The 23229-nt window shown below is 38.8% G+C and overlaps 1 long non-coding RNA gene across 1 annotated transcript; it reads right to left on the reverse strand.

The window, feature by feature from the left end:
• Window positions 1-1752: 1752 nt before the first annotated feature.
• LOC306838357 lies at window positions 1753-16327 on the reverse strand. Its single transcript, XR_013781076.1, has 3 exons — window positions 15095-16327; window positions 14085-14149; window positions 1753-1915 (listed from the first exon to the last, which is right to left on the reverse strand). It is a non-coding gene; the product is annotated as an uncharacterized lncRNA (long non-coding RNA).
• Window positions 16328-23229: the final 6902 nt, after the last annotated feature.

A 23229-nucleotide genomic window follows, 5' to 3' on the forward strand; every position in this document is an offset into this window, starting at 1 on the left:
TAAAGTCCGACATTAAAGATACAATCTTCAAAGAAAGCAATTCAAGCAATATGACTCATTATGAATAAGTTTATAAATTTAATATGCTCAAGTTTAACAAACTGCTCTTATGTATGTCAAAAGTTTTAAACAATGATGGAACTTTATCATTGACAGACAATAGATTTAAACTTAAGGTTTATAAACACTGAGTAATGGATTTTAAATGAAGCAAACATGCAGCTATACATATTATTGACTCAGTATTCCTCTGATAACAAGTCTGTTATTATCTAGTGCCAAACAGGATTAACTACTTACCCCATTAGTGTTGGCAATGACAGCATGGCGTCTCGTAGTCTGATCTATCACAGTGACCAACTTGGGCTCAGTTGGTTGAGTCTGTCGTCTCTCAAGCGGAAGTTGTGGGTTTGATTCCTAGCTCCTGTAGCCACATGTACGATGAGTCCTCGGGCAAGACACTTAACCCAAAGGTGCTCCCTCTGCTTTGTGTGCGGCGTATTAATGTGTGTGAATAGAATAACTTAATACAGATGGACACTTTAAAATACAGCCTCTGTCATCAAGGTGTCAATGGGTAGGTGTGACCTGCTGTGTAAAAGCTTTTTGAGAGGGCAGAAAACTAGAAAAGCGCTAAAGTCCTAGTTACCATTTACGAACTACAGATCTTGAGAAAGCAACTGAAAATGACCTGTTAAAACAGAGAAACACTTAGGGTTTAGTAAACAGATCTACAGAGTATTCATGTATTATTATGTATTTTGTCTTAAAACAAAGCTCTTAAGTCCCAATTGTGGGGACTTAAACGACAAGCTAAAATAATGCAATGAATTACGGCCATCCAAAAACATAAAAGCCTTTAGGTCTAAAGGAATCACAATTTGTCCTCCAGGGTTTCCTGGTTGCAAAATCACTCAAATTGAATCAGACAATGAAGCATCATTGAAAGCAATGAAAGTGAAGTTGTTTGATTGCTGCCTCAGGCTATGCGTACATGCAGGCAGAGGTAGCGCAAACATCATTATTGCAATTCTGTTTGTGAAGGTGATGTTCTGGTGCTATCCACTGACTGTAGTTTTTACAACTTAACCTGCACGGCTGCCCTAAGACGTCTCGTTTTCATTTTATTTGGCAGTAAAATAAGTGGCAGGAGACATTTATTTTGTGCTATCGTTTAGTTATAAAAGCTAGGGTCCAATGCACTCCAGTGTGGCGGTACAGAACGGCAGCAGCCTGAGAAATAACATGTCCGAGTGACACGTTGTTTGTTGGCGGGGCGTGGAGCGAAGGCGGATGGGGCCAGTGCCCTCAGAAACAATCAAATGGAACTTCACCTCAGCCCTGTCAGACTTGCAACTCAAAACAAACAGATAAAAAAAAGAAAGAAGTGTTTAAGGTAGACTTACTGTAGGGTGCTTTACCATTCATTTTAAAATTAAAAATGTATTTATTTAACCGATTAAGGTAAGAGAGAGTTTATGGAAATGTGCAACAATCCAGGATCATGTCCTTAAAAGACTTGCTTGTTTGATGTTCCTCACAGTTTGCAAAAGCGTCGTACATGGGACTAATTGTTGGACTAAACTGGAGAGCTGTCTGTTTCATAATCTATTCAGAACTGATAGAACCATGATCATTTCCTTTAGTGATTGTGATTTTTCACAAAGCTTCAAAGCAAGGTTTGCACAACACATCAGCCAGCTGTTGAGATAAAAAAAAAATATATATATACTCCGATAAAAAACAGGCTCTGTTAATGAAAATCTTTAAAAAAGACAGCTCACATGCAGCAGGTTTAGATAAACAGTAAGAAGAATGTGACCCATGTGGAGAGTCGACGCGGACATTTGACCATTTGCTGCGTGTCATCTCCACTTTCTCCTCTCCCAACAGTTCCTCTCTTTCTTCTGCTGTTCTGTCAAAAAAATGGAAATGGCCAGAAAATAATCAATTAAAAGAAAAAGATTAACCCAGGTCATTGCTGCAGCCGGGAGAAAAATACAGACACATTTTAAACTAAAGTAAAGGCTTTAAAGTCGTATTTAACAGTGATTTGCCTCCTTCGTGGAACATAGAAAGATGAAATACAGCTTCTTTAGTTTTAACCAAATCCACGCTTTCCTTTCTCCTCATTAATTAAGATGAGCACTTACAGTGATTTGGAGTGAATCCATCCTTACATTGACTACATAAACCAAGAAGCCAATCAGAGAACAAATTGCCATATTCAGAAAAGAATCCAAAAGTGTATCACTCATAGGAAGGAAGCTGTTCCTCTGTGAAATGATAAATGTACTCCTGAAAAGCTGTTTGGAGAAAGGAGTGTAGATCAGTTACAATAAAAGCTGTTACTGGTGAAAGGGTTGGATTGCCTTTTATGTGATCTTCGCGAGTATTCAGGCTAGTGTGTTAGCAATGTTTGGACAAATAAAAGCAGACATGTTGACTCTCAGTATGTGGTAAGTGAAATAAAAGAGGGTCTCAGTCCTGTAGAGTTTCAGAAAACAAAGTTTTTCTTTGTCTAAAATGCCACAGGGGAAATAGTGCTTTCTTGTATTTGTTAAGGTTGTTTTTTGGGGGGGTATTTGCTCTTGTAGTTTCGTAATCTGTCAGGAGAGTAAGTGCATAACAGTGTTGGTATCTGACATGGATGGACCAGTTCGATCGCAGATGCTGAGAGAAGAATATTCTCCGAGACTTAAAAGATGGTGGCAGATCAGTCGGCAACTCCCGATAAGAGACGTGAGGAAGGGAGAGAGAGATGGAAGAGAGGCAGAGAGAGGGCGAGGTGAAAAGTTAATACATCCCACGTGATGTATCTTGCATATCACCCGAGTGAAATAACAGCGAGTCCATCAATGCAAATATGCACCGTTACAGCATGTCTCTACTTGATATTTTAAACATGTCGCAGGGATTTTCAGCTTGAACCCGAGACAGGGGAAGAAGTCTGAGAATAAGCAGCTGCTGTCTTGTACAAGGCTCAGTCTAATTATCTTTGTAATATTAAAAACACGTTCATTATTCCGAGTGTTGCAGCGCAGAAGGGCCGTCCTCAAACAGACTCAGTTCCGAGCAACTGTTTCCCATTTCATACGAGAAAAAAACTGCAGTCTTTCTTATGTACGAAAACTGTTCAGAAAAGGGATTTCAGTGTATTTACCACCAGCTCCTCATTAGCATTCCTTTGCACCCTCTGAGCTGTGGGTCATTAAAAATACCTGACGGGAAATCCTACAGCACACGGTGTTCTTTCACACATTTAAATAAATAAATTGCGCAATTAAACATAAATACCGACTTCAGTCCCCGAGCTCGCAGCCATATTTCATTCCACATTTCATCTATTAGGGCCCCTGTGTGTGAACAGAAAATAGATACTGTATTACCATGGGCGGCCATACTGCTCTAAACTGCAGACTCTGACCTCTGTGTGCTTTGTCTCTTTTCCATAACAGGCATTTTCATTTCAAAAGTATCTTGCTTTCAGATGTGATATTTCCCAGTTAAATAAAGGCTAACATACATAAATAATTGAAGCGTTAAATGCCATAGCAAAAAAGGAAAGTCTGATGAATAGAAAAACAACGACACAAACGTGCTCTTTGATGACAGAATATACACATGATAAAATAGCACTTTATTAATCCCATAGGAATTTCACGTGCCTAGAGGTAAATACCATCTAAAGATCCTGGCATAATATGGTTGTGATTTCATTTTGAAGTCTGCACGGTTAGGATTGATTGGTTGTAGCCGTGGCAATCATCCCCTTTGCTTTTTGCTAACCAAAACACATGTAACTTAAAGATAACGAGAAGAGTCCAAAGTAGAGCAGATGTTTCTTGTGACAATTTCAAACAGACACTCACTGTTATAGAAAATTCAATGAAACTTGTGTACTCTTTTTATCCTGAATGAGCACACACTGAAAGTTACGTTGAAACAGCATTTCCAGCATGGCGGCTGCTGCCGATGAGCCTCTGGAGCCCCCTGTGAAATCACTCAGGCTTTGCGCATTAATATTTGCAGTCTATGTTTTTGATTGGAAACTGTCAAGTCAACCATATTTTCTGAGAAAGAAAGAAACAGTGCCTAAAATAGAACTGGGTAAGAAGGATTAGTTATGGAACAAAAGTAAGCTAAGGAGGGGGCACTGGTGGTCCCCATGTATCGAGGCTATCATCCGGCCAGTGGCTGCTTTCCCGCATGTCGATCGCCACTCTCTCTCCCTGATTTCCATGTTTATCCACTGTCCTTCCTCTATAATAAAGGTGCAAAAATTCCCAAAAATAAATCTTAAAAAAAAAAAGTAAGCAAAGGAGAAACCTCATGGAATAACACTGTCACTAAGGCTTAGGGGTAACAGTTATAGTTTATGTGACATAGCATATGATATTAAACGTAACTGTACATGAAATGACGAAAAGGAATATAGCTCATAGTGAAAGTAAAATTGTGTTGATGGATGAGTAGTAATGCATATGGCCGAAAGGTAAGGGTAAAAACATTACAGAGACTTCTATTTAAAGCTCCTGTCACTTCATACATGTTAATGATAATAGTGCTATAGCGCATGTGTTGTGGTGAATAGAATACAAAAAATATTATTGTACACCTTTGTTCCAAATAACAGTTTCATACAAGCAGTGTTGATTTATGACACAATAAACTACACTGTAAAAGACTAAATACAACTTTGTAATTATTGCCTATGGAGTCAAATAACAAGGAAGCGAGCATAATATATTATGCTGACTTATTTCCACTTTTGAATGCAACCAGATCCCAAAAGTTGCCGTAAATCATTCCTACAAACCTCTTCACCTTTCCTCCATGACAACCAATTGTGTTCAATTCCCTCTTTCCTTCTTTATTAAAAGACGGGAGAGCAGGTCCGAGCTGACAGCACACCAATCTCCGAAGCACACATATAACACCCTCCCCTGGCACCTCCTGCCCTGAAATTAAGATTAATTACAGAACAGGCCAATATGCTGAAATAGGAAATTATATGCTCCCAGGAATGGGGCTCTATAGATGCTCTGTCTCAGTTAGCAGAGCAGCTTTTAGATTGCACTCACATATCCTTATGCTGAGCACAGCATGGGTGGGATTGACTGTCTGGCTGTGTTCTGGGGGCTTGATAATACCTGGCAGAAGGGTCTCAGGATATGATAACACTAATTAAAGCCACTTTGCATGCCAGGTAGGCTGGTATGCCTCTTATCTTCCTAATCAGTCACTATGCACAAAGAGACAATAATCATCAGTTTTCAGTGTGATGCACATCTGGATGTCTGACAGGCCCCACACATACAGTATGTGCAAACTGACAGCACTGTATTGACAGAAGGTGTACTAGCTCATGCAGGAGAGATGCATCATTTAGCTGTTTTGTCAGTGGAAGCTGTATTTGGATCCCTTTTATTCTGTAATCCCCTCTTTGGTTGAGTGGAAACCAGCTGTAAAGACAACACTGAAATGTGTGCTTTCCAAATATATTTTTTTGTTATTTTCACATCAGGGTAACATTTTTTTTTGGGGACTCATATTCCTTGCAACCTTGAAAAAGTAAGACCAATATTCACTCCCTGTACCCTACTGCTGGCTGGTAAGCAAAGGTAAGTGTAAAAGTAAGCGCTATACTTTCTGAGAAAAAAGTTGGAGTGCATTTGGCAGCTGCCTGTCAGTATAGGACCCATAGGAAACCCTGTTCAAAAGCACAGCTGTTAAAATAGCCAAGCTTAAGCAAAGGAAAGTACACCCAAGAACGTTATAGAACTCAGCTCCAACATGTTGATGCTGGAAACCGTGTTGTAGGTTTAGAGGTTTTTCATTTAACTGTCAGTGACTTCAGGGACTGAAAGTTACATGGTAAGAGATAACTTTACAGAGATTTATAACGTCGAGCTGCACCATTCTTCCAACCTTTGCAGATCTCAAGAGGGGCTTTCCTGCATTTAATGACACTGACTGTAAGACCAGGAACTGACTGTGAGCCATTAGCCTTACTGCCTTGTTGTTTGTGGACCTAAATGAGCATCCTATTTACATATTGACGCTTTCCTGTTCGTACAATCTTGCAAACAGAAGTGTGTCAACGAGATGGGTTCGAGGTCCATGGTTGCTGCAGCCAATACTTTTTCTCAGGTGTATTTATATCCAGCCTAAAAGTTGGTTATTCTTAGAGTACAGGATTATAAAAAAGGTAGTGTTCAGATTTTGGAGAAGCAGTGGGAATCGCAGGATCGCTCACGATAGGATACAATATGATGACGAAAACAATAATGGGAAAGTTGTTACATTCCAATATGGAAGTAAATATTATTTGGATTCCCAATTTCTGTTAAACTTAAACATATCCTTTAAAAAAATAAATTCATGTATCCATTAACTGTTAGTGGTTTCAGTTTCACTCCTTTTCATACTTCTTATCTTTTCACTGCTGACCCACAATGTCTTCCTCTTCTATCCCACTATCAACTTCTTCATCGGCCAATTCACTTTCATTTACCCTCATGCGTGCCATGAGGGCTACGGATGCACAATTCAAGGATTCAAGGATTCAAGGTTGTTTATTGTCAAATATGCTCCATGTTAAACATACAGCACAGATGAAATTGCAATCCCCCCCAACCCCAGTGCAAACCTGCAGTGCAAAAGAAGAGCACTAAAAACTAGCAATAAAAAAACAATACTATAAAACAGATAACTCAACTAAAGACATTTGGACAACAAATAACGAACGACAGACAATCGACAGACAAGGGCACTTGTGAGTATTTCACCATGAGGTAGTATGTATGTAGATGTATATCGGTTCACATCCTTTATCTGCTTTTACAAGGAATATTTTGTATTATTCTGATCAGTAAATTTAACCGATAAAATCAACCGATAATAATCGTGTTTGCTTACTTATCAACAAGCCTTCACATAACAGTCGACACAGTGGGTGGCAGTTCCGCTATTGAACACAGAGAAGAAGAATTATAAGGATTCAGAGGGGGGGAATCTGAGAAATCCCCTGAAGAGTCACCATCTGAAAAACGAACCAGGCCACACCATCTCCAGCTGTGAACATCAGAAGAGGAAAGTTCATGCTGCACCTGGCATGTTATGTAATGTAAGGATCTCATTGTTCAACATGCAGCCCTGTGTGCTGCGTTTTCAAACCTGTGATGCTTTTTTTTTTTTTTTATCAGCTGTGTTCCATTCTCACACCAAGGATGAATGATGGACAGCTTGCGGCTGCAACGAGCTCCGAATCTGTTTCACACGTGACAGAATGTGACACAATTTTTTGATGCATTCAACGATGGCTCTCATGGTCCTTATCAGTGTGACCATTTAGAAGGAAAAGAAAGCCTTGGAAAGAACATTTCGGTGCAATGTTCGATAGAAAGGAATCCAAAAGCCATTCATTAGAGCAAAACGTGTCGATTTGTGCTTTAGTGTGCACGTGGGCTCTTTTTCCATAGTATGATCTAAAATGTAGAAACAAGAATATAAATGAGTTACTTGATGGGACTACGTATGGAAATTAGAATATGCCAATAATCTGGCATGTTGACATGTTTATGTTCATTAATGTGCACTGTTCCTTTTTTAATGAATACATAAAATAAATGGAATATCAAACTACTCATATCAGAAGCAGTACTGTCAAAAAAAAAAACGTGTGAACGCACACTTACAGTGAATTCCAAATGCCAAAAAGACAGTCAAGAGCAACATTGAAATGTTTACCCATAATGCACTCACACCTAACATTCCATGATAATGCCAAAGGTAGAGAATTTGATACAAGGCGTTTTCTCATAATTGCTTATTTTCTTTAGTGGTTGTTTATTGGCTTTGGTGAAATTGGTTTCAGGTTAGTTGAAGCACTTGGGTCCAAACTCAAAGCTGTCTGAATTAATGTTTGCTGGATTTTATTGTTTCATTGCTTCAACTCACCCTCCCTTCCCTTCCTCTCATCCATTCAGCATCCTTCCTCATCCCTTCATCTTGTTTTGTCTAATTATAGACAGATCAGTTTGGGTAAAATACATCTGAGACGGAATCCCCATCCTGAGTTTTCCTCTGCCCGGCCTTCAGTCCATCCTTCCAGACCAGCTTCACTGTCAATATCCTTGTAAATCATAAACATACATTAATCTGTTCCAGCATTCTTTTGATCTATCATTAAATATCTGAAACGCATATTGCTGTGGTGTGATCCTTGCTGGTGAAGTATATAGCACATAGGACTAAAAAAAAAAAACAACACAGACACATCTAGTTGGAGGGAAAAGCTTAAAGCGCACCCCAGCTCCGTTTGCAAAGGCAGACCATTATCAAAGTTTGAACCAAAAAAACATCTCAGAGCAAGCTTGTAATTTGGGTTCAATTGCCCACAGGAGACAAACAAAAAAACAATCAGCACAGCTTTGAGTGCCATGAGTGTGGATTGTTCAAACAACCAAGAAGTATTCACCAGCCTCACTTAGATTTTAAAGACACAGGCAACAAGGGGTTGGCAGTTGAAACAACAAAGACTCAGAATTGGGGCTTTGGTACTTTTAAATGGACTTTTTTTCATTCACAAACTATTATTTGGTCCTAAATTATCTTCCTTTTTATTTTTTAATCTGAGGCAAATTTATGCAGTGTCATATTAATATTCACACCATGTGACGTTAAACGTATTCAGTCACACCTTTACCATCATATCGCACCTATGCACAGGCTGATCAACAGCATAACGCCGTCCTGACTCACTGCTCCGATATTAATGGCAGATGGTGAGTAGAATTAAGAAGAGTGACCCCATGTCAGCCCAAGATATGTATAACTCATCTGATGACAAACGATCCCGTCGAGGGAAACTGAAAGCGTTCTGTTCCTGTCTTAGAGCTGATAACTCTCTGTAAACATATCTCGTCCTTCAACCCGAATGTCAGAGCGGACCTGTTCCAGCGACAAAAGAACGCGATGATTAAATTCCTGCCTTCAGCCATAGAAACTCAAAACTCACAAGGACAACATTGGCCAAGGTCACTGCATTCACATTCCGAATAGAGGTTTCTCAGATGTCTATGCTTGTTGCTGTTGTTGTTTAGCCTCGCAGCACCCCCAGTGTCGAAATCTTAAGTCGGAAAATATGGGCTGATTGGTCGGAGAACTATCAACACGCTGGACCGCAATCTGTTACAATGACAATGCCAAGGATCAAAAGCAATGAGCTGCTGACTGTTTGATAAACTGCAAGCTTACACTGCAGTATGCTCTTAACTATGATTCATTACTGTCACTGTTTCCTCTATGAAAATAAAAGAGGTGCCGGAGGAGGCTGCTGGATTCCAGCCACTATAAATTGCTGTAAATTGCCTCCGCATAACATGTAAAGACTTTTTGTAAGGGTTCATTTGGCTCTGTTCTCTTTCCTCTAGCCTTTATTTTACCCCTGTTTAAAAATGCATGAATATAAGAGTTTTAAGGCCCTCATAAGTTGCCATGAGGTTTCTAGAGTATACATACGAGCTGTTTTATATTTTTTTCATTAACTTGTTTACTTACATCATAATTATAGAGGTAGACTTACACTGCTTGCCTAAAAAGTCACTACTGACATTTCTTACTTTGTAAGAAGCCAACTGCAGTGAACGTTTCCCATGCTCTTTTGGGCTTCATCTCATTTTAACTCTTTAAGACACTGCAGCTCTGCGTAGGAGATCAAAGCTGTCACACTGAGGTCAGAGATCTGGAGAATTAGAGGTGATGCGTTACTCATCATAATTTTCTTCTTTTTTTTTTTAAAATAATAGAAAGAAAATCTCCACTATGAAAATTGAGTTTTATATCATTCATGTTTGTTTTTAAATGGAAGCAGGGACCATTCAATCATGCATCCTAAACATGAACAAGCAATAGCAGTGCTTATCGCTGAAGAAAGACTGTTTGGAAGGACAGTTAGAGACTGCTGGGAATTGAAGGAGAGAGTTTGATAGACAACAAATGCACACACACACACACACACACACACACACACACACACACACAGGAACGCACAAAAGCAGCAGCACAGCTCTAGTTCAGGAAGTTGCTCTGGTGAAAGCAAACGCTTGGCTGACTCATTACAGCACAGCGACTACTCTCATTAGTCCGTTTCTGTGGGCTCTGAAAACAGCTTAAAAGTGTCACCAGAGTGAGCAGTGTACTAAAGTGCACATATTACTCTTCAGAGTGTAGGATGATCTATAATTCAATCTTCTGGCTTCATTGTTATTGTCATCGGTAAGAATAAGAGTCTGGGGAATGTGAAAGGGCCTTTTCTTTTTTTTTTTTTGCTGTAAATTAGCAGAGCGAAGAGCAAGGACTTTTTTTTTTTTGCTTGTTATGAACATGACAGACGGCCACAGGGAAATTTGAGTCATTACCATAGTGTTAAAATACAATACATAATTCGCTTCTTATTTTTAAAAGCTCACTGGTGAAAAATCGTTCAACAGGGAGATGTGTCATAAAGGTGAGATACAGCAGTGCTTCAACCATTTGGTCAAGTGTGTTTTCCAGCTCGTGTTTTTAATTAAGGGACTACAAGGACGTATGGAGACTTCATAATAGTGTAAAGAAGTACATCTATGTTCAAGGGAGCCACTTTGTTCCTATATTCATCCACATTAAAACAACAAGGACAATTCACCAGAGACGTTTATATAAATTAAAGAAGCTCTGAACACGTCCTTCCTCTTCAAGTATGCAAACATAGTGCGACAGGAAAGTGGCGATACATCCCCTTCAAACTGTATGGAAACTCTATCAAGGTGCCAATGTACTTTGTATGTCCCTGGACTGGGAAAAACTGAACTCACAGCTCATTAAAAAAAACACAAACGCTGTGTGTGTTCAGTGCTACATTATGATTATAGAAATGTGTTTTTTGTTCTAAACATTTACACATCATGAGCCCGGGTCTGCTGAAGATTTCTGCCTGTTAAAGGGAAGTTTTTTCTTGCTACGCTATAATGGATTAAGCTGGGCTTAATAGAAGAATAAAGTGTCTAGATATAACACCTGTTTTGAATTGACGCTATACAAATAAAGATTGATTGATTGATTGATTGATTGATATACCAAATAGGCCAATAGGCCGCTTAAAGAAGTCTCAACCTTAGTTAGAACTTGTTTATTGAATATGATCTGTCCTTAACTCCAGGCTAGACGTACCAGCTGAACATAAGCTCATCTTAACATCTTCCCAAGCCTTGAGAAGCCTTTTAAGAAGGTGGGAACGTATCGTTTACGTGACTACACATTGATTTATTTTAAGGTTTGCAGTCTGGATTTGGAGTCTACCATAGCACTGAATCTGCTCTGATGGGATTTCAAAATGATTTGCTTACTTTCTTGGAAAGCTCCTCTGTACTTATCCTGTTTGATCGTAGTGCTGTATTTTACATGATTCTGCATCATATATTCCCCTTAAATATGCTACCTCAAGATTAGCATGAAGAAGCAATCCATAAAATATCATAGTTAATGCAGTTACCTAAATTATACCTATGTGGCCAACTATCTCTCTCTCTCTCTCTCTATCTCTCTATCTCTCTCTCTCTCTCTCTCTCTCTCTCTGTTATGTCATGTTACTAACTTAAAAGTTTTTGTTATTTTGCCAAGAGCAGAACCCTGCTGCCTTGGACCAGCTTGACTCCAACTGCTGAAATTAGAGAGTCAGAGTGCTGACTGAAAAGCAGCAGCTCACCAAGAGGGGTATCACATCAAGAAGCATAAAAGGAAAAACAGGCTTATTTTGATAAGACTCGCTCTTTCGAGACAGAGTTCAGTTTCAACAATGTGTCTTACATGTTTTGTTTGCTCAGTAACCATGGTGACTCTCAAAACAGAGCTAGCCGTCTTCATGCCAGGCTAACAGTCAAGCTAACTTTAATGGTGTGTGAAAGGGAGAGTCCAAAAAGCTGGCCTTGTAATTAGCCTGTGTTTTTCCAGTTCAGAAGAAGCTACCTTAATGTGATTATTTTGGAATTTGAACTTAGATTGTAAGGCACTGCAGGGCACTCTGTTTTTCAGCTCACAACAATCCTACTGCTCTTCAACTCAAACCATTACTTTGAGGACCTCATCATATATGGAAACTGCATCATACAAAGACCCTATGATGAAGGGTTGATAATCAATTAAGCCATGTTTTACTTCTGTTCTTGCAGAGCTCTCTGTCAGATTTATAGGTTTAAAGTAATAACACATTTAAAAAGTCATGAACATTAAAGTCATTTATTAAAGAGCATCTACACTGACTTGTAATGTCTTAAATGAATGAGTGTGCAATTGCAAATACAAATAGATTGTTTATTCCTTAAATACAGATGATATCTATTCTGAATTATGCATGTCCCGATTGTCTTCATGTGCAATAAATAAAAAGGTGTTCGCTTGGCACGTACCATCAAATCTCTATTCCCGTCGTTATAATGCAGGTACCCATAATAAAAACATATACGTGAATCTCACTGCCTCCACAGGCTCAACGTTTATCCCCTGTCAGATTTGGATGATCACATTTAACACATTCTGTGTTATGGTGAGTGTAGAAATAAAACAAAATGATAAAGTGTTACTTTTAGGGATTTGACAGGTAATAACGAATCCAAGACCAAGCCTTACAAATACCTTGGGCCCTTTCCTTAAGCCGAGGGGTATTTAATGCAGTTGGAGAATATTCATTCATAAATAAATAATGGTGGAACAGCTTACGAGGGCATGGCTTTGTATTCGAATTAGCTGCTTTGCTCATGAAACCATGTATCATGATAAAGAGGATTCATGAGTGCTGTGGTTTTAAAATATGGATCCTTCAAGGCTTTGTTCCTGCACAAACGCTTAATATAAAGGTTCCTGCAGAGTTTTTCTTGTGCTGTTGCCCGTTGGTCTCATAATAATGTAGGTCGCTTTGAAAAAAAGAGTATGCGTTTATAACGGCAATTACCGTAGATATCCTCACATTGGCAAAGGTTTGACTAGTTTCTAATGCACAAGTTAAGTTAAATGTGTTTGTAAAGTACATTTAAGAAACAGCAGTTTATCAAATGGCTCTACATGAAAAGAATAATGCATACCTACCCCAGAAAATATATAGAGACATACAACACAGGAAATACCAAATATTACAGGAGACAACCGCCAACTTACCTCAGGGCCAGAGGACTTAAACGCCTGTAATGTAAATGCAGCGTCGTTGTAAGTCAGTTTTAGTTGAGAGATTTGAGAGAAGTCATTCTCTGATGACATCATACTGTGTGCTGCTCAAATTAAGACATTAACTTCAATGTTCAGGATTACTTAAAGTATTAACAGCAGCGATTTTAGAACATACCATTCAACAAACTCACTCAAGACACAGAGTAGTTAGGATGACAAGAGGACACAGACATACAGTATGTGCACCCTAGGCTTGTTTGAGCTGTTTGGACAACAGTAGTCCCTTACAGATACTGAGCCTTGGAACTTTTGATCTATTGAAGTTTTTGTTTATTGCCCCTGAACCTGTTTGCAATTGCAGTCTCCCACTTTGGCCTTATAAACCCCCTCCTTTTAGAAGTTGTTCTAAACTTATTCAAAGAATAATGAGGTCAAACTCGCTCTTACGAAACTCTAAAAGTACCTTCATGTAAGTCATTTCACAAGAAAGGCATTTTGACTCTTAGTCAATAAGCAAAGGAGGTGTGTGCTCTTGGCCAGGTTTTTCCTGGAACAATCTTAACATGTAAGGACATTTACCAAGAATGAAAGGTTTGAATGTCATTTTTTTCAAGTTAATGACCATGTTAAAATGCAATTTAAAAAACAAACGCTGATTATTAATGATGAACAGATATGTGACTAAAGCAACAGATGAATCGAACGTGCTTAAAAAGAAAGCTGGTTGACAAACATAATCCTCATGTTATGTGGTAGACAACAAAAATGATGCGCATTGCACAATAATGTAAATGAAACGCTCAGTTTTTGACCTGCTGTCTCAGAGGTTCAGGCCTGTTTTATCCTCCCTTAACAGAAAATGTGGCAAAACATGGAATTACCTGCCATTTGAAATGTGCTGAGCAGCGCTGAACAAAGGGTCACCGCAAACTGTCTGCTTCTGATCCTGCAACCAAAATGAAAGAAAACTGGATATTTAAGACTTCCTGCGTGCTTAAAACACTGTGAATCACACAATGACAACACGATAGCTGTTGTCAAACATGCAGTCCTGAAAATATCTAAAACATTTCAGACAGCCTGTCTCTAAACTCTTCCTAAGTTGCTTGTTTTCCCTCATGTCCCAGAAAGAAGAGACAGCAGAAAGATTTCCCTGTCGCTCAAGGGTCACTTAAGTCACCTGGTCACAAAAAAACACATATGTACATACGCAAACAGCTCCCAGCTGTCATTGGGCGGGAGACGGTGAACACCCTGGATTGGTGGACAGTCAATCACAGGTCTGACTTATAGAAACAGACAACCAGCCACACTCGCTTTCACACCTACGGGCAATTCAGAATCAGTCACTCCACACAGAGAGATTCCTGTCAGATGGGGATTGGAACCAGGAACCTCCTCGCTAACCACTGCACCACCTTGAAGCCCATACCTGAACAATCATAAATATTCAAATGTCTGCTCTTTTTTTTTCTGTCTAAAAAATTAATAATGGGAGATATAATCACAAGAGTGATGGACGATATTTCCTCAAGGACAGCAGCTGTCGTCGGATTTATTCAACACATTACAACCTTGCTAAATGTGACTTTAACACACTTTCCTTTTTCACCTTTTTTGGTAAATAATCATATCCAAGCTACCCTCTTTTAAAAAAAAAAAAAAAAACGACGCCATACATAAAACATGTTGAAGCTCACACACACACACACACTAAAAGTGCAGCGTGACCCTGAAGATCAACTTTCAAAATCTCTATTGTGATATTGAACAAATCATTCTTGTTTATAAGAGTGCTATTTTCATAAAGGAAGAAAAATCTGTGCAACATCGTGACAACATTTTGATTGGATGTCCAAGTGCGTGCACATCTATATTAAAATCAACTCACCGTTTGGGTGGCTTTGATCAAAATCGGAAAGAGTGACGATTTCTCCCGAGGCTAATCTTGGTGTATTTGCTTTGTGTGAAACACTAGATAAAGAGAGAGAGGAAATGATGGTTGGAAATAATAAAAATGTAATAAAGCCCACAAGAAACAGAGTCCTATTTTCCTTGAATTTTCTCTTATCTCAAGCTATTGACGGATCCCCAGGTGCTTATAGATTTAAGTCTGCAGGTACTGAGGAGTCCTGATGACAGGGGAGGCACGGCCCTGTGGTCAAAAGACTACACACACACACACACTTCACTGATGGATACACCACATCTGCAGCCTCTCCACCTCCAACTCGCTCTACTGATGCTGTGGATCACTGCTTGTTCTGTCTGACGGCAGCTCCACCCGGGAAAGATCTCAACTGTCAGTCTCCCTGCTGCCAGCCACACTGACCCACCGGAACCCCGGGGAATAAATCCAGCAAATACAAATCAAACACACCTTCCTCCCTGTAGTTCTAGTCTGTTTCTGTCTTGTCCTGCTTTCAACTTTATCTCGTGAAGGTTGATTGAGTGGTCTTGCAGAGAAAAGGGATAACAAATGAGCAGAGTGAAAGTCAATGTGAAATGAAGCTCAGAGGTAGCGGGAATCAGGCAGCTAATTGGCTGCTACAAAAAGAACATGACAAATTAATGTTGATAGCAGGGCAGAAGGTTTGACGTCAGATTTGGTGTCAGTAAATTGTTTCCGTGTTGTATTTTTTATGCATTTAATCTGCATTTAAGTGCTGTGCTATAGGAAGAGTTCCTTCAAGAAAATGATCCCATGTTACAGTTGAACGTCCAACCCAACCCTCCGCTCTGTGGATGAAAAATTATCTCCACTTCACCTTTGTTCCTGTCTTATATTTGAGGCCTGCACATCTCATAATCTGCTGCTATATAGACGTGTCGATGTTGGTGACCTTTAGCCGTGCTATAGCACATGCATATTATGCTAAGGGTCTGCTAGCACCTCTCTATCTTTGTCTTTGCCTTGTTCTTCCCTTGAATTCCAACTGCCTCGTCCTGCCTTCTAAGATCAATGAGTATTGATTTTGCTGCACTCTCTGGGGAAGAGTCAAAAGAGGGGACAAAGGAGATAAAACCACAGGCGAATTGCCAAAGTAACTCCACTGTACTGCGGTGGTGGTGGTGTGTGTGTGTGTGTGTGTGTGTGTGGGGGGGGGGGGTGATATTATCATGAGAGAGGAGTCGGAGGCTGCTTTGACTTCATTTGAAAGCACTGGAAAATGAGAGAGAGTGGCATTTTACGCCCAAGAGGAAATTTCAAATGATTCAAGAGGTGGAGCTCAGCCAAGAGATGGCCAACACGCTGATGCCAATCAAATCGACCCAGACAGAGAGGGGCTAAAAATAGCACAAAGTTTGTGGTTCAACCGTTGCTTTAAGGTGACCTTTTGTCTTGATAACAGCTGGTTTGTGGGAGACCCTGCCTCCTCTACTTTTCACTATTAAATCCATGTTTTGATTATCGATTATAAAAAGAACTCCTATAATAGATCCTCCTGTGATAGCCGGACAGCTTTCAAATACAATTTTACTAAAATGACTCATAAATAATACATTCTAAGATTAGATCATTTTCTTTATCACAGCCTTCAAGTGGTTAAAAGTAACTTGACAAATGCATTTGCTGATTTTAGAGAGAAAGTGGATAAACAGTTGTAAACTTTACAAAGTAATGTAATGTATGTTTAAATGCTCCTGGCGTGTTGTCCAATCGGATGCAATCTTAAATATGTCTCTAACCTTACAAGCATTGTTGTGCATTGGTTACTGTGGTTGCCTCATCATGAGTAGGTTCGTGGTTCAAATCCCTCAGACAGAGCTCTCTGTGTGAAGTTTGTGGGGTGTGGGTTCTTTCCAGGTACTCAGGCGAGTGGTTTGTTGTCTGTCTCTAGATGTCAGCCCTGTGAATGACACAGTGTCCCCACCTCTTACCTGATGACAGCTTAGATATGATCCAACCCTCCTGCGTCCTCAAACCGGAAAAAACGGTATAAACATTGGATGGGACGATGGACCATGGATAACTTAAAAGTTTAGTTTTGCAAATAACTTGACAAAAGGATATGGATGTGAGGCAAAACAGAATCTTCATACAGCCAAAAACAACTTGCAATTCTTATTGCTGTTAAAAAATAATACCAAACTCTTATTGCTATATAGCCCAAAATAGTGACATTGTAAAAATGTACTGCAGTCAGGACTAAATCAAAAGAGGGAGCCATTCTTTAAGTAAAAACTGAGCCCAGATATGCTTGCATCACTACATCCGTGCACCAAGGAAGAGTTTGAAACAATAATCCTACCCAGACATTTAGAGCCACCTATGTATTGCACAGCCTTCAGCTTTCAGATATTACACTACATCTGCAGCAGCCTGACAATGAGGAGATTTGTGCGCTCACACACTTGCTTCCCTGTCCCACACTGGATCTAAAGGGGATCAAAAGTGAATCTTTGAACATTCAGAAGAAGAAAAAAAACACTCTTGAAGTTGCCTCTGTGCATTTTGTGATAGCTTGAAGAAACCAAAAGTATAGCCCGGCCCTGCAGATCTGACCATATGACTTATATTTATAAAATGCCTTTTAATTAGGGGTGATAAAAACTAAACCTTTTTTAAAGAGGCCTTGGTGAGTCTCTATAAACCACTGAAATAAAGGAGCTTCATGTGGTGCGGAGTCAAGCCAAGGAAGGATTTGTTATAGTAAAGCTCCCTCTAGTGTAGGAGCACAGCAACCATCAAACAAGGTTCAATAAAAAGAAAACATAATCGTTTTTTTTTTTTTTTTTTTTAATCAGATGTTTTTGAATTGTACTTGCAATGGTAAAACAACAAAGTATGTACACATTTGTCCTTTTAGATAAATCCAAAGAAAAGTAAAAAAAAAAAGTGCATAAATGATAAAAAAAAAAAAAGAAATAAATTAACATACAAGACTCTGACACAGTCTTAGACTTTTCAAAGTCAAAAGAGGCGAGCACTGGGGAAAAAAAAAAAAATCTTACATGTCAAAAATAAGAAAGAAACATTAGGGCTCATCCAGACTTTGCAGAAGTACAAAACAACCCCGTGAACCTCACAAACATGAAGACAGTGAAACTCTTAATGAATGCAACATACAGTACTTTACAAAAGACTTTACAAATCATGTAAAAAATAAAATAATAGTAAAAAAAATAAGTCAAAGAAGAAAAAGTTCAAATGGGAGGCAATGCTAATCATTTAGCACTGTAGTGTTCTTTGTTTGCTTTAGGGGCTGAAAATGAGTCATTACATAGCTCCTCAGTATCATTAAAAAATATCTACACTTTCAGTACAATTATCCTGGCTTAAGGCTTCAGAAACGTCTTATCATGTTTGTAGCGTTCAAAGAAAATACCACTAAGTCTCCTATATCTAACCACGAAATAAAGTCACCATGCAGTAGCTGCTCTTTAGCATGCTAATTAGTAGCATGAGTCATCAATATGCGCTTATTCTAAACTTTTTCTTAAAGTAAATGACCATAGTCTATAGCTATACTAGGTCATTAACTAAGAGTGTGCACTTAGTACCTTTATTTAAATAAATCTAATTCCATTGTCATGAACTAAATCTGATTGGTCGGGAAGTATGAAAAATTTGTCACGATTTTCGCAAGTGAGTGGATCTTGAGGAAACACCAGTTTAGAGGCACTGCTATAGTAAAGTGTAGTGTTTTGTAAAGTGTCTTGAGATAACACTTGTTATAAATTAACATTACAAATAAAGATCTATTGATTAATAGACTATGGTGACATAGAATAAGGTACCAATCAGAGCATAACAATGACTAATGGGATATCAGTATGCTACTAGTTAGCATGCTAACAAGCAACTACTGTAGATAATGGTGAATATTGTGACAAAAAAAATTCAAAGTGTTGCCAGAGTTCAAAACAGAATGACAAATGAATATCGTTTTTTTTGTGAGTCCTGTTGTTGTTAACCAGTAGGATGTTGTCGTTTCTGTGTCTGGGGTTGTTAAAAAAACAAACCTCTATTCGGTGCTAAAAATGCACAAGCAGAAAAGTTGCAGATCATTTCATAAACGTTTCCTCTTCATAGAGAGCATCTTTCTTTGACTTTGTTGGCGACTAAACAGAACAGCTGCGTCACAACAACATGAGGAGGAACGAGAACTCTCTAATCTTAATTAACTTCTGCAGGGAGACCTGTACGCATTCTAACGAGTGCACTGATTGATGCGGTTATCAGAAACGCACAGTGGTGCAGCTTCACAGCATGTTGGGAAGTTTCGTTTCGTTGGCTGATAAAGAGACTGTTGGGAATATAAAAGAATAAAATTCACATCAAGGTTCAAATGAACAATGTGACATAAATACTAAAAACTGATCATTTACATCTTAATGCCATTTTTCATCACTTACTGTCATATAAAACTACAAATGTACTTTCTTTATTGCATTTAGCTGTATTGTATATATCTCTCTAAATATATCTATATATATTTGAATTAATTGCATTGCCTTTATATAAGTAACTGGCCACATCTTTGACGCAGCAGAGAACATTTCAACAGGGTGTCACGAGAGGAAATCAATGGAAGGCTTTTTTCACGACATAAATTCCACACATAAGTGAGGAAAATTCAGGAACCACAGAGAGACCAATGAGAGTTTTAGTGTTGACTCTGCTGGTGTACACCTGAAAATAATAAACATCTGGTCCTAAAAAAAAAATAAAATACTGGTAACCTACCAGGTTCTGGTGGGAGCACCCAGAGAGCACAGTTCAGCAGAATTCAATCATCAAACAACAGGAAATCAAAAATGGTTGAATGCTCAATGCAGTCGTGGTATTTAAGAGATCCTATAAGTGTAATGCTTTTACTGTACAGATGAAGTGCTCTGTACTACAAGGTCTAAATATATATAAGAATGGTGTGCAAATTAAGCAATGGAATACACTCAGCTTCTTCTTTTTTTTTCTACAACTTCACGGCAGCAAAGGCTTGCATAGTTAATGAAATACATGCATTAGCGTTTTCATGCAATACTGCATTCCATAATCGTTCTTAAATCTGTTCTCTGATGACAACAACAACAAAAAACAAACAGACTAACTGCAAGTGAAGAAAGCTAGTGCGCTGAATCTTTTCTGGGAAGACGGTGAATCTTCATTGTCAGCGGATTCAACAGACACACGGGTGATAAAGAGCAGAACTTGTCTGATTTTCGACGAGTGAGCCATGGGTTTGTTTGTGATTTTGAACCTGTTGTAAGTCTAACTGATAAAAGGATTATAGCTCCATCACTACTACGTCGCCCAAAACTAAACGTCTTCAAGTGTGATGTGATGTGTTGTGTGGGAACACCCAGAGCTTCCTGTCGCATAAAACAGGACCGAAGTGAAACATTCAAAATGATACATTGAACTTTTTACACCATCTGTGCTGTAGACTTAGGATCACGAACAAATACAACACAGATATGCAGGCAAGATGGTAGCCATGGATACAATTGTTGGGAACACATGAACGTTCAGAATCCTGTCGTTTGCCTATATAAAGTTAGCCTATACAAAGAAATATTGTGACTCACATTGCAAACTGTAAAGCGTGAAGGCTACTACTGCTCTGTGCTACATGAATGGATAAGTCCATGAAACATCTTCTGAAGTGAGATAAACGTGTAACACAAGCTACGAACATCCTACAAGCTTAAAACAGGCAACAACTAAATAAAGATGCAGAAAGCCAGACCAGATTTTCTCTTTTTTTTTTTTTTTTTTTTTTTTTTTTTTTTAAATGGTCCTGCTTTGATCCAAAGTGCCATGCATAGGTTCCTGATAGATAACAATGAAAAGTAGAAAAGAGCAGCTAAAAAGGAAAAAAGAAAAAAAAAAACACCACTTGGAAAACATCATTGCGTTATCTTAATGGTCGATGAGGGCTTGAGCAATGTAGCCGCTCGTTTCTGTCTGCTGCAGAAGTCAGAGCTCCTAAACGAGAAGTGTGCAGACAGAAAAGTTCACAGCGGATGATTTGTAGTCTGAAGGACACAAAGACACTTGCATGTTTTGGTCAGATCAACGCTTTTAGAGGCTAACGGAGAAAATGTTTATGTTCATTTTATTTCCTCTAAATCTCAGTTTTTAAGTTTGCTCGACTTGATTTTGGACTGAAAAAAAACAAACAAACAAAAACCAGCAAACAATCTATACTCATAATGTGTTCTGCTTTTGTTTCTTCTTCTTTAGTTTTGATATATAAAAATCAATAGAACTTAATTAAGATTATGAAGCCTCTTCTTAAATTAAGCTATCCAGCCCCACGCTGTAACTGGCTTCTGTTAAAGCATTTCACTAGTTTGAACTTGTGATTGGAAAGGAAGGCTCCTGATTTGCTCAAAACCCTGGTCAGGCCATTAACAAAACAAACAATAAACCCTCTTCAGGGTGGGATTTCCTCAGATACCATCTGAGGACTGATGTAAACCTGGAAGATGCTACGGAGGAAAAAAAACAATAAAATAAATAAAAATTTAAAAAAAACCCAGCTGAGATAGAAAAACGTTCATGTGTTAAGTAAAATCGCACTACTGCTCGGATTAGATCAGCGCAACACATTCACTCAATAAAAACATACACTCTGCTGGTTTCTAATGTCATGAATATTGCAGTTTGTTAATAAAGATGACCAGCGAGAGTCGTGACAGCTGCCTTAAGTACGCCCATGCAGAAGAGTCAGCCAGCACGTTCCGATCGGGACAAACTCAAGAGGCCTCGTATCAAGGTAGTTTGAGGATTCGTGAAATGCCTCATTATGGATTTTTCACTTTCAGCCTGATGAAGAAAAACAACGTGAGAAGTCTTATTCTTCTCCTGTGAGGTACCATAAGTTTGGAGAAATGCTGCTGACTTTCACTGACGTGTGTGGTCACAGTTTTGTTGTTGCCAGAGGAGCGTCAGTCTGTTACAGCACCATGGACTGAAGGATTATATATATATATATATATATATATATATATATATATATATATATATATATATGACCCCAAAAACATTGAGATGAATGTAACTTTTTACCATTCCAAGTCTAAGGCCTGTTCACACCACTTTACAACATGTCAAAAATCATGAGCAGATTCCAATGAGATCATGACATCGTTAAGATAGTGTGTGTGTGTGTGTGTATCTATATATATATATCTATACCTATGAATGTTCCGGGTCAAGGAAAAACTACTTTCTCTATACAAAGTGCAAACCATACAACATTCCTACTCAGTGATGCATACAGTAGTAGACTACAATGTTGCCCAAGAAGGCAATTACTTGTTTCCATGTACAGTATTGGAAGTATTGAAAGGCGCTTAAGATCATTTTCTTCTTGCTCATGGAAAGAAAAAGACGAGTAATATACTACATACTTTGTCAACATCTGTACAGACACGTATATTTGTATTTCTATTCTTTGATTTGAAAGGGTTTCATTCCAAAACTCACGTCTCCTTAAGATAAAGGGGGGGGAAAAAAACCCCCAAACAAACCAAGAAGCAGGTGACACAATGTGTGTCCATCCTAAAACGTACGACTATGAAAGAAAAATAGAAGTGTAAAATATTGGAAAGATTCACAACATTGTGTGTACCGATTCTTCCTCATCTTAAACCGTTCTCTGTATTGGTCCAGCATCACTCCCCGGATGTCATATCTGTAGTTTTGTTTCACATGAGAACTACAAACAACAGGTGAACTTACTCATCTCTACACGTAGTCTCAGTTCCATATCTTTACATAAAACCTCCTTACCTGACGCATGAGAAGTGAAGAGAACGGGACAGACTAACGGATCGTATGTAAATCGATGGAAACCAAAGCTAACGCTTAGCCTCAATCATTTGGGAATGAAACTCTTCTAGGTGTGTGCGTATGTGTGTGTGTGTGTGCGTGTGTGTATGTTTTGAGTGAGTAGGTCAGCTCAGTGTCAGTATTTGTCCAGAGAAACGACTTTGATTCTAAAGTTTTGTTTTCGATGCCGTTGAGCTTTAAATGCTTTTCCAGCCAGCCAGCGTACCTCCACTCTTTGCGTC

This window comes from Symphodus melops (genome assembly GCF_947650265.1).
Source record: "Symphodus melops genome assembly, chromosome: 17".
NCBI classification, from domain to species: domain Eukaryota; kingdom Metazoa; phylum Chordata; class Actinopteri; order Labriformes; family Labridae; genus Symphodus; species Symphodus melops.